The sequence below is a fragment of the Corvus brachyrhynchos genome, unplaced genomic scaffold, assembly GCF_000691975.1.
Source record: "Corvus brachyrhynchos isolate BGI_N302 unplaced genomic scaffold, ASM69197v1 scaffold125, whole genome shotgun sequence".
NCBI classification, from domain to species: Eukaryota; Metazoa; Chordata; class Aves; order Passeriformes; family Corvidae; genus Corvus; species Corvus brachyrhynchos.
This window is the reverse complement of record NW_008238342.1, coordinates 1291320-1304106: the sequence shown is the minus strand read 5'-3', so window position 1 is coordinate 1304106 and position 12787 is coordinate 1291320. Positions and strand designations below refer to the sequence as shown.

Genomic DNA, 12787 nt, shown 5'->3' with positions numbered 1-12787 from the left:
TTTCTTTCTCCCTTCAGTTCTGTTTTTAATCAAGCCTGAAATTTTCTTCCTTTAAAGAAACCTTTAAAATCTTCTCATTTTCTCTGGATAATGCCTCTCTGAACTACATTGTTATACTCTAAGAAAAGGACTATTTTCTGTCACTTGGAAACCCACGCCTCATTTTGAACTGAAATAAACCCACTAATAAAATTAATCAGAAGCACTATTCCTCTGGAGAGAGACAGGGAAAATATGATGGGTTATAAACTGAACCACAGGTTTCCAATAACACAGCACAGTCAATACCAAGGAACGAGACCTCCACTAGCTGGGACACATCATACCTCACCAGAAGGTCGTGAAATTACTGCAGGAAAACAGCACAGATGAAGGACAGGAATAAAAATATAAAAAAAGATATGAAGGCCAGATAATAAAAAAGTTGTAAGCACATTGAAATTCCTGCAGAGGATCTGCAAGGCTTCTTAAGTCCTTGTCTATTGTTCAAGAGAGAAACTTCAGTTTTTAAAGGGGCTAAAATTGCTATTGTGTGCACATCCTTTTGGGGCATCCTGCTCACAATGCCTTGTTTCCAGGAGAATAAAGCACACAGGTATCCTGTTAGAGTTGATTATTTAACAGCAGTAAAATTCAGGCTGAAGTGCTGAGAGCACAACTAACAAGGCACCTAAATTACGGTCCCCGAACGAAAATTGGGGTATCGCTTCTGTCTGAGTCTCCTTTAGAGCTTTTCTGTAAAATAGAGATAGTTATGGCAATTTCCTAAGCGTGCCTGGGGGGTCAGGTAGTGTCAGCAAGGTATTTTAGATTTGTAAAAATTTGTAAAACACTATCTGTGCCAAAAGTTAACGTCAGGTGCCTGCAATGAAAGTGCAGGGCATGGCTAATGGAAGGAATATTAAACAACAGACAGTAGACTTTGTTTTAAAATTTTTATGACTGAGAGATGAACTGACAGAAGATGACAGTGATGAAAAAAAGGTACTGCTCTGGAAACTGGCCAGGTTTTCTGAATCTGCTATCAACAGAAAGGTAACAGATGCAATAGTTCTGTAACAGGCCATGAGAAAACACAGCCCCTGCTTGCACTAAGACACCAACACTTGGTTAACCTCTTGCAGAACACTGAAATTACTGAATATTACTTAGCTACAGAGAGAGACCTAATTTAGGATCACAATAAACCAAAGTTCACGAGGTAACTAATGTTAGTTTCTGCTATGAATTCCACACAACTGTGGTAGATTTTATGTGTGTGTGTGCAGTTAACCAAGCCATAAACAAGTCGTGATGCTGTAACAAGCCTGACAGTGTTCGTGCTGTTGGGAACCCTTTGTAAATTTATGACACATGCCATAATAAAAAAAGGAGCAGAACTCCTGACTTCTTATTCCACAGGGTTGTTTCCTTCTGCTTTGTCTGACTGAGAAATTGGATAAACCCCAGTCCTCTGGCACTCCAGCAGCTCAGAGTCCATCCAACAAGAGGGCCACGTTCAGGATGATGTGATTTACCTCACACCACAAAAGTGTTACGAGGTCTCTCACTCAGTGTTTTCCCAGGTGAGAGGCGCTGTAGAAGTGCCAAGCACTGAGTGGTTCAGGGCTGAGTGCTGGAAGGCACTCTAAGAAATTTCCTTTTTATAAGCCAACACCTCCTTCACTTGCCAGACATAAGAAAGAAAAGGGCTCTGCTCTTTGTTTGGTGACTCTTGACACTGATGCTCCAGTGATGACTGATTCTAACTACTTATTTTAACTTTCCACTGATGGCTCCTTTATCTGGGCACCCAGACTCGTTATATCACAGCCTCCACCTCATGAGTAGCTGAATTTTCCTTCCTTCATCTTTCCATCTGCTGGCTGGTGGCCTTTTGCCGCACATTTCTTTGGTCTTTTGCTCCATGCCCCAAGCCCTGTTTTTCCTTCAATCCCCAGAGGCAGTGCAGGCAGCAATTCCCTGAATGCCACCTTTACATAGCTATGCTTTCACAACCTAAAAACTGGGCAAAGTCTTGAGGGATAAAGGTGTTTTATTATTATTTTCTATGTTAGCACAGATTTCAAGTAGCTTCTTTCAAAAGCCTTGTCAAAAGCTTGAAAAAATGGACCAGACAATAAAAATAATCGGGGTTTTTTTGAAAGAGTCAAGGCTAGGAAGGAGAACAGACTCAAAAGTTCAGCTTTCCTGTGGAATGGGGAAGACTGAAAAGCAAGTTGTGTAGATACATTAAAAAGGACCTGATTTACATCTAGGACAATCTTAAGAGGGTGACTATTCCCATAGTTGCACATTCAGAATGGAAATATTTGAGTAGAACTTTTAATCCTGTTTGCACTCAATGACACACAATTTAGTGATTAACAGAACAAAAAACTATTCCAAGCTCAGGTTGGACGGGGCTTGGAGCAACCCAGTCTGGTGCAAAGTCTCTCTGGCCATGACAGGGGTTTGGAATGAGATGATCTTTAAGGTCCCTTCCAACCCAAACTATCCTGTGATTTTTACTTTTCTGTAGATTCCTTTATCTGGACACCCAGAGTGTTTTCATTACAGCCTCAACCATAATAATTTTCTTTTCTTCATCTTTCCTTCTCCTGGTTGGTGGCATCTGCTACATGTTTCTTAGGAATTTTTTTCCGTGCCCCAACTTCTCACCCCAGCTGGGCAAAAACACCCAATTGTGTCTACTTACTTCCAGACAATTCATCTCAACAAACTCAGCCTTTTTATCTGACTTCCCCTGGTACTCTCATAGTCCCTGTGGATCTGGGAGCACTAACATTCTGCTGGGATATCAGAATCTTGGGAGAGTCCTGGACTCTTCTCAGAATATTCCCCACACATCTCTTTTGATGGACAGCACAAATTCTGTTGTGTTCCTCCAAGGCCACAACCCAATTTCAAATACCAGGAGGTGTTTGCCTCCCCACAGAGCCACTCACGTTGAACTCTCTGCCATAGCAACTAAGCCAACAAATAGACAATAAACTACTTTTTTTTCTAAGCAGGATCCTGGTATTCAAACACAATGACTAAAATACTGCAGAGATTTCAGTATTGCCACTTCTGTGAGTGCATTAAAACATTTCCGTCTGGTGTATTTCTTTATAGCTGAGCTCTTGGAGGGAAAGGATTAAATTAAAGAATCCTTAAATCTTTCTTTTTCTTTTTTTTTTATCTTGGTGTTTATGAGGAAAAATGCAAAAGAATGTGAACTGCAGTTATACATAGGAGTAGCTTTTTTACTTTACAAATACTTAAGAAAGATAACAAAAGAAAACTAAGGCCTTAGTGAAATATCTGGATTGTGTTTGATGTTAGCAAGAATTCGTGTACTTTGTAACTATTCTGGTTTTTATTATTTTGTAATGTCCCAGCACATTTTGGGGATTACTTCTAATTTATTAGCACATAAACAGCCTCCTTCAGAATCATGGCCTAGGCAGAGGAGGACAACGTGGTGAGTTGGGGCTTTGGATTTCATCTTTGAAATTTTGGACAGCCGAAGTGAGGAACTCCAGGAGAGAAGGGCAGATAACGTGTGGCACAGCCCACCAACCAGAGCAAGCCTCTCAACTCAAGCATGGGAAGGTTCTGGCCAACAGTGAACAATGAAACCACATCTTGCCTGCCATATATCAGTTTCTTGATTTGCTTGTGAAGAGCTTGTTGTTGATGTGCCTAAATAAGATGATGATCAAGAGAATGGAAAACTGCCTTCCACATGGTATTACCATCAGTGGGTTGGTGCCAGACTAACTTTCTGTCCTGTGAGGCCTTGGGCACTGGCCCAAGTCAGAGGTGACATTGCTGACAGCCTCCTAAAAGCTCTCCCCAAGAGCAGCCAGGCTTTGACTCTGACTTTAGGCCATTGTCTCCCCCTTACTCATTTTCTGCTTGGTTTTAGCGCTGCAGAAACTTTGCTGCACTGGCCAGAGCCAGAGGATCAATAAAGCAGAGGAGGAAAGAGCTGCATTCCCACCTGCGTCGTCCATCACTGGCAAACCTGGCAGCTCAGTTCTGCTGCCCGAATCCCATTTTTTCACTTGACAGAAAGCCTCTCTTGGAGACCGCTGGGGGAGAGACCTAAAACCTTATATACATTAAGGCAAGTGAATTGATACCCTGTCAGATGAAGAGAATCTCTCTTCATCTGCTGAGAGTTAATGATGATTTATTAGGCAGAACAGACAGGTCCCAGGACATATTTGCAAGGACTTGTCAATCAGAAAATATTCCTCCAGGGATTTGGACTAAGCTTATTTCATACTTTTTACTTAGAAGACATGAGAGGACAGTGAGATTCAGTTTGAAGTACTTCTCAGATAACATGAAGCTTTAGAAAGATAAAAGGCTAGATGAAAAAAGACCTCTTAAGACCTTGGTACAATCCCATGTCATCCCAGAAATGCCACTAAGGAAACATGTATAAGTGAATAGGATTTGGAGAATGGTAAAATAAACATGACAGCTTGAAGGGAAGATTCCCAATGAAAAAGAAAGTCTGAAATTAAATCAATGCCAGGCATGCAGCCTTAGACCTCAATACAGAACACATCAAAACACTTTCAAATAACTGAATCTAGGATCTCAGTGTGTAAATTTCTGACATTCACACATCAAATTCAGGGACCTGTTGATCCATCAGGGAAGGACTCTTTGCCCAAAAGGAAATGTCTTCACTTCTGCAAGCCAACTTGAAGTCAAGGGAAATAAATAAGTATTTTTAGAGTGTGGTTCTCACAGTGTTAGCTCAGCAGAGAGGTGAATCACCCTGGAAAAGCATTCCCTCCTCCCTAGGGAGCCAGGGCTCACTCAGTCCAGTAAGATGCATAAGGACCTCTGAAGCTCAGGGCAGGGAATCCTCCTCGGTGACCATCCCACTATGTGTCAAAGACTGGGCCATGGGAATCTCAACAGGAGGTGGGACAAGCTTAATAAGCCTCCCTGAGGCTTAAAACTGTCTCATCTGTCCTTTAACTTCATCTCTCTCAACCCAGAGCTGTTGTTCAAAGGAGGTTGGAAGGCAGAGGAGCAGTGCCAGAGTCATCCTCCTGCAAAACAGGTTTGAAGGAAGCAGGGGCTGTCTGAGATGTGCTTCAGGATGTGCATGAGATACAGCACCAGAAAACTATCCCCATTCAGACTTTGAGCAGAGAGCACCTGCAGCAAGGACCTTCTCCTTGACTATGTCCAGATTCACAGTTAAGAGGCCCAACAGACCACAAGTGGACGGGAAATGCTTCCCACACCCAGTAACCTCTCTGAAAGACCAATTCTCACAGTTATTGTGACCCCTCGCTATCTCCCCAGAAGGATGGGGCAGAAGGGTGGACAGAGCAGTCTGCCTGCAGTAGCAGTGTTTACAGCTCTCAGCTAAGAGGCTCCACAGGAGAGGAAACCAGCAGATATTTAACTTGGACACAGGTTGTGCACACCTCCAGCTCTCTGACCACGGGAAGCTGCTAGTGCCCTGCTCCCTAGGGAAGCTTCTCCAGCTCTCACCTATCCCTTCCTTTGGAATGGCCTTGCAGACAGCGAGCGGGTGGCTCCTCGGGGTGTGGGAGAGCAGCATTATTCACCTTTGAAAAATCCTCATATTTTCTAATGACAACAGCCTGTGCGAAAGCAGAGCTCTGGCTGCAGCACCCCTGTTTGCTGAGATTTATAGCAGAGCAGCAGGAACCTGCTTTGGGCTGCTGCAAGGCCTCTCTCACACCGTGCTTTTAGCCTGGAAACACAGCAGAATCTGCCTTCCCTGCTTGAATTATAAATACAAGCTTTCTCTCTGTACTCCCTTAAAATGAAAATCAAGAATTTCACAGAAGTGGGCCAACATTTGCAAGCCTTTTTTCACTCTGAAAGACAGAAGAGGTGAACCTTACAATGGCAAGAGACACACACTATGGGATTTGAAGTGAAGAGAAAAAAGCAGGGTGTCCTACCAAAGGGACTTTGTGTGTGTTCTGCACTCTGCAACCATCCAAGATCTCTCTCAGCAGCAACACAAGATCCAGCTCCCACAACAGCCCAAATCATGAGAGAAAACTGCCTAACATCAATTTTATTTTCCTTGCAGGACTGAGTGTTCCTCTCATAGCCACCTCCCCAAAGAGCCCTGCAGTGACAGCAGTTGTGATCTTCCCTGCACCCATGGGGAGCTCAACCCTCCCACTGCAAACCAGAGCTCAGCACTCACCATGATGGGAAGTTATGCCAGCCCCAGCACTGGGTTTTGGGGTCAGGTGCCAACCACCAGCTCCTCTAAAAATGAAAAAAGCTCATTCATACTCAAACCACAGTCTCAGTATGTCCACACTATGCTGCAAGGTAATTAAAAAACCTGGAAAATCAGTAAAGGATGAAAAAAGAACAGCAATTTCCTCCATGGCCTGATGGACAGATGGGTTCTGCTGTATATCTCTCTCCTCTAACTGGATTTACTTGTGCAACCTTAACATTTTTGTGTCTGCAGTAGAGATTTTCTTCTACCCTTGCTCCCTGCAGTTCCCCAGCCCATTTCTCATCGTCATTTGAGCAGAACTATACTTCCATGGAAAGTTTGTCATCACAGAAAGTAAAAGGCAGGGAGGAGAAACACCCACTGTTCAGACTAATGGCTCAGCTGATTGATGCCAGAATGCAGCATCATCTTAGTTTGGTTGCTTCAGTGTTTGCTGTCACTGGGCAGAAAGTTCCCCCACCCCAAAAAGTTGCTTAATAAATACACGCTCCTTCCAGCTTCCCATTAGCGGGCATTAAAGGGGATCTTGTGGGAGCACTTGTCCTATAATGTAAAAATATGAAAGCAATCTGTTCACATCTGTCTAATCTGTAAGCACCAAAGGTGAGCCCAAGCTCCAGGAAAACAACCCTCGTTACCCCTGAGCCACATTTGTTTGCCTGCATTGCCCATAATTAATGATTATTACCTTGCTCCTCACCACCCTGTAGGTAACAGCACCTTGTGGGGAAATCCCTAGTGAGCTCCAGCATTTTTATAGACCCCCAGGAGCTGTTTAAAGGGAAATCTATAGGGGTGAAATCTCACTCCAGCCAGTCTCTGATCCGTGGATGAGCCCAGGATGTGCAAGAGAGGGAAATGCAAGGAAGCAGCCTCGAGGGAGCAGCACAAGAGCTGGACCAGAAAGAATGACATGACCATGTATAGGTAACATCTTATGAGCCATAGAATCTGCTCCCCTATGTTAAATCTCTTCAAGGGAAGACACATCAGTCCCTGTGATAGTATTACACCAGATAATCCTTCCAGAGGAGGACATCCACATCACCGTGCTTTAAAAGTTTACAGGACTTTCCATAAAGAAGACACTGCCATTGACCCAGGTATAATAAACAGCTTCCTTCTGGCTTGGATGGATCTTTGTAATCTACACTACTTTTCACTTCATGCTTTTCTTGTTTTTGTTTTAGATTTAGTGCACATTATAAACACCTTGCAAAGGAGAAGTGTGTGAGCCCTGGGATTTAACACCTTTGGTGCTCCTGCAGCTCTGCCATAGGGACAAAGTCAGGTATTGTACAGCACATTTGCTTTTCTCTCCCTTTTTTTGTTTAAATTAAACTCTTTGTATAAATAGTCATTCTGTCTGATTATATAATCTCCCACATTTAGATCGTCTGTGTTGCAACCATGGCAACTCCCAGAGCTGAGCACATTCGGTTCAAATTTCTTTCTAAATTTGCTGATGAGGGTGAAGAAACAGCTTTGGAAACCCTTCTCAGACAACCTACATTTGTTCTTTGCTTGTGAAGCTCAGTCCAGCTTGGATTGACAGGAACCAGTGCCCTAAAAAAGTTCAGAGCAAGTGTCCATCCCCTTCCAGCTTAACTGATTGCATCTCTGGCACTAGCTATGGATAAGAGCAATATCATCAAGGAAAATAAATATCTAAGGTTTGTTTAATAAAAATTAAGCAGGAGGATTGAGCAGTGGTGGAGCAGGAGAATGACATCTCCCATGCACAGAGCAGGCAGCACCCACAGTAGCTGGGCAGGTTTCCTTGCCTTGCCTCTCCAGTGAACTTCAGCTGTCATTTGAAAACCAACACTGAAGATAAAAGGTTCCAAAATTATCTTCTAGTATGGCTAAAAAGCCATCTGAGAGTGATATTATCTGTCTGGAGTCCTGATACTCGGTTCTAATTTTCTCACTGCAGAATGTGACTCAGTGGTTGGGTGAAGTGAAGCAGCTCAGCCACACAACTATGGAGCCTTTGGTCACACTGAAATAATTCCAGATTATAGTCTGATACTGAAAACCCACCTAAGGCTGCCAGCCCCCACCTCTTCTCATGCTCTGCAAGGAGTTTGCAAAGGGAAAGTAAATCAAGGCCCCACACTGTATGCAAAGTGAGAAAAGCAGAAGCAGATTTTTAAAAACAAGTTTTTTTAAAAAAAAAGGTGCAATTAGGTAACTTTTCTAATCAACCATTGTGATCACCTACTGTATTTTGCTATTTATATCATAATTCTTGGTATTGCCTTCAAAGGGGTGAATCAGCACAATCAGGTCTTTGTTTTCCTTATGGCATAAATACCCCAGATGAGACACGGAGTCAGATTTTGAAGTAACGTGACTGCAAATGCTCAATACTGATCACAGCTGCCAAAATGTGCCATAAGCAACAATGAAATGCAGTGATTTTGCACTTGAAGCACTTCCAAATTTACTGGGACCAAAATCCTCCTGTATTAAGTATTGGAAAAATCCTGTGGTCAAATTGGAGAATTTTTGCAAGAAGTTAAATTTTGCATATGCCATTGCCCATCTGTTTTGCAGAATTGGCTTCTTCTGCAGCAGCCCAGGCTGGTGGACACTGCCAGATATGACCTGAGAGACTGCAGATTGGTTTTAGTCTGGTTATAAAGCTGCCTCACAGTCTAGAGATTGTTATCCTCACACAAATATGACAAGACCTGTAATCCAATTGAGGGAACCGAAAAATATTCCTTCATACTCTATTTAAATCTGCACAGCAACGAATGAAAGCAAAGGTTTCACACTTATTGCAGGCACTCTAGAGCTTGTACAGAATTTAATCTCTTGCTTCAGCTGGATATTTACAACAATGAAAGGCCCAGCCATGCACAGACAATTCATGCTATAATTACACTTACAAAAGCACGTGGCAATCAATAGCTCCTGTAGACACTGATTTTGATTATACTTAATAGATGGTGCTGGTAATGACTTACTTATATCAATTAATTTCTTTCCATTTACATCTTAATCACTATACCAAAGAGTCCTAGAAACCATACAGCAAGATCCCATCTATGTTTTTGTCTTAGGTTGACATGAGCTTTGACACCATCAAGTGCTGGTTTGATGCTGCAGGCTGGAGGGAGAACGGAGATTAAATGCAATAATTAATTATGTACATTTGAAACTGAATAGGGGAAACATAGGACAAACAGGTTGCCAAGTTTATGCATTAACAGTAACTTGTTGCATTAATTTGGTTTCTCAATGATGGTTTCTAATTCCTGTTTCATTACATGAGGAGAAGGAATACATTTAGCCAGAGCTAAATACTTTTGTGGAGATGCTGGACTCATTTTAAATGTGTCTATTCTCCTACCTGTAGACAATGGACCTCTTTGTTATCTTCTTCCTTGCCTGATAATCCCATGGAGAACTGAATAAACTCAGACATACAAGGGAATAACAGTAGCAGAATCCTCCTGGCATATTCACAACCCACCGGGACTCGGCACAAGGTGGGGAAGGCGTTTAAATAAGCAAATAAAAAGCCACCTGAGCCTCCTTTGCAGGATAATGTGGCAGGAGCTTCTCTGGGAGCCGAGTAAACAAATGAATTAATAGGAGTCGTAGCCTCTCGTTGGGTATTATTCATTCTTCTTTATTAGGTTGCTCCCTGGAAACCTGGGTAAACTTTGGCTGTGACTTTCTTTTTGATCTTCTGTGCCCAAATCGGCCGCTTTAATGTAATCCTGGAACCCTTTCAAGAAGTCTGTATTCACAGGCCACTCTGTACTTATTTCCATTTGAAAGGGCAGCTGGTGCAAATCCTGGCTGGAGCAGCTCGGTGGGGTGGCCATGGCTGATTTGAGTTTCGGCCCTGAAAAGGAAAAAAGGGAAGAGATAGGAAGGCTTGTTCAAACTGAAAATGCATTCCAGGTATCCAGGCTCGTGGGTCAGGGGAAAGAGGGAAGAGAGAACCTCCTCCATCCCCAGTGGTGCCCCCTGCCCAGTTTGCCACTGCTCCCAGGGAGACACCTTTACCTTTACCCTGGAGCTCTGCTGCTTCAAAATCAGGAAGCAAATCCTGCTGAGTTTGGGGACTTTTGCTGCTAACTTGTCTAGGATAGATTAAACAATATAAAGTCACTTTGCCCTGTTGCTGGTGGTGTTTTCTGGACATTTTTTCAAGCCTGTATCCTTCCCCCTGTACCCTGCATGCAAAGTATTCTCCAGCCACAAACTGATGGAGGGGTGTTTAAAAGAAATACTCACAATGTCTGTTCACAAGTGCTCTGGATGTAGGTCTGCAGCATTTGTTTAGCCAAGACACAGCCCTATTTTAAAAACTTTTTACATAAATAAAACCTCTCTGGTTCATTTCTACCCTTTATATTGCCTTGGATCCCCACTAGTCTGACACCTTCTCTTTTCTGGAGAAATTCAATTATAAGATAGCATTATGATGGTGCTTTTGATATTTGTGTCATTTCTTTCACTTTTTCTTACTACACACACCCTTTGCTCTTGCACGAGCAATGCCTTCATAGGGCAGGGCTCTGTGAATGAGATGCCTCATCCAGCACATTGTCACCTGGTATATGAGGTAAATAAGCAAGTAACAAGCATAAGTGTGAGTGTCCAGACCTAATGCAGTCTTTTGGCAAAATCTGTATTTTTCTGTGCACGTGTCAGAGCAATCTCATGTTTAGCTGCAGAAAAACACGCTCGTTGGTGTCCCTGGGGAAGCTGCCCTGCACTTCACTGGGAGCCAGCTCACTCCTCTCAACAGCTTCACCTGCAAAGAGCATTTCACTGTGAAATATTTCAGTGGTGCTGCTTCAGATTGCCTCAGCCACGCTGGCAAAGATTCTGGAGTGAACACAGCTCAGGAAGAGTCCAAGAGCAAACCGCTCCTTGAGGAGGCAGAGGAGAGGATGCTGCAGGGCTTGGGTGCTGAATTAGCTCAGTACCCTCACAGAGTCATCACAGCACCAAAATCCAGCTGTAAACAAATTATAAAATACAACTAAAAAAAAAAACAAACAAAAAAAAAGCAGTGGCTGTTGCCATCAGGAACTGAACATTTTTTGCTGTAATCAGTGCGGTAGAGAAAATACCGGACTATTCCCAGAGTTTCTCACTCTGAGAGCAGGAACAGAAAGAACCAGTACAATTACTATGGTAATTTCCTATTTTCTAACTACACAGAGGCCATTTGGCTATCCTGGTATCATAATAGTTGGTAATTTTTGAGTTTTTAATAGCTACTATAAGGTTGGCCCAATAATGCTGCCAAAATCAGCAGGCAAAGACTGGAGCTGTTTGGACATTCACTGCTATCACGAGAGGACCTTACAAAAGGAATTAGTTTATGTAACTCATATTTCATGAAAGCAAATGAAATCTCAAATGTCCTGTAATTATAATAATTATTTCTACTTGATGTTTAATTACTCTGTCTAATGATCCAGCAGCACTGTAATGGACAGGTAAAGCTCGGATGAAATTGTCTTTCTCATGTAATTTAGTTTCTAAAGGAGGACAAAGGTTTTGGTACTTGTGGCAGCAGCTGATTAAGTAATGTCACAATTTCCATGAATTGCAAAATGTGATTAGTTGTGGCTATCCTGCTCCTGCCAATCACTGCTCATGTCACAGAAACGTGGCTTGGGCTGTGCACTAAACTCCTGCTCCTTGAAGTATTTCTGTTGATGTTGAGTAAAGCACAAGTAAATGGTCACTGCTGTGATGGATGATTATAACGAGAGATCTGGGGAAAAAGGAACAGTCCATTAAGATCACCCAGAAACAGCGTTTAAAGCAATTTGTATGAATATGTGAAACTGATTTAAATGAAGCAAAATGCATCGTTTTGGTTTTGGATTCTTTAAAAGGTGAATGATAAATGGAGAGTGGTGGAGCTAGAAAAGGACCTTGCCACCATTTACTAGGCAGCAGGGAAAGTAGGATACAACTCTTCTGGTCTTATACACCAAGTGTTAAAAGACTCATCCAAAATTACAGAATTTCGGGTTCAAACCCTCCATTACTCCAATTTAAGGCAGCAATTTTACCCAAATAATCCTGCTTTTTATGAGAGCATCCCTGTCACGAGATTGACAAAGCCTCTGCCACAGTTCTGTGCCTCTCACCATCCATGTCTCCAGCCTGGGGGCTGGGCACTCATGTACAGAGAGTGCATTTTGCTTCAAATCAATGTTCAAATAAAGAACAGCTAAGTCAGCTTTTATCCTCCAGGCCAAACAGTCCAGTCATGGTCACAATCTCACCCTAAGACCCAGGCCAGGATAGATGATGAATTCCCTGATGCTTCCATGAAAGGAAAGCTTTGATGGTGTCTCAACACTCATGTGATTTGGTGTGGGAGCCAGGACTGGTTTTAACTGTGAAAAATCCTCATCCCAGGCAGCTCAGAATGTGCACAAGCAAGATTCCTGAACTAAAAACTGACACTGGAAAACCACAGACATTGATTTGTTGTGATCCTGATTTAAAATGAATCACAGAACCAGAGAATCCCCAAACGGTTTG

The 12787-nt window shown here is 42.7% G+C and overlaps 1 long non-coding RNA gene across 2 annotated transcripts in view; it reads left to right on the top strand.

Moving 5' to 3' along the window:
• The window catches only part of LOC108446931, a 29650-nt gene that overhangs the window by 2166 nt on the left and 14697 nt on the right, over positions 1-12787 (top strand). For both annotated transcript variants that reach the window (XR_001862273.1, XR_001862274.1), the window contains exon 2: positions 7441-7541. This is a non-coding gene — a long non-coding RNA (uncharacterized LOC108446931). The remainder of the gene's footprint in view (positions 1-7440; positions 7542-12787) is intronic.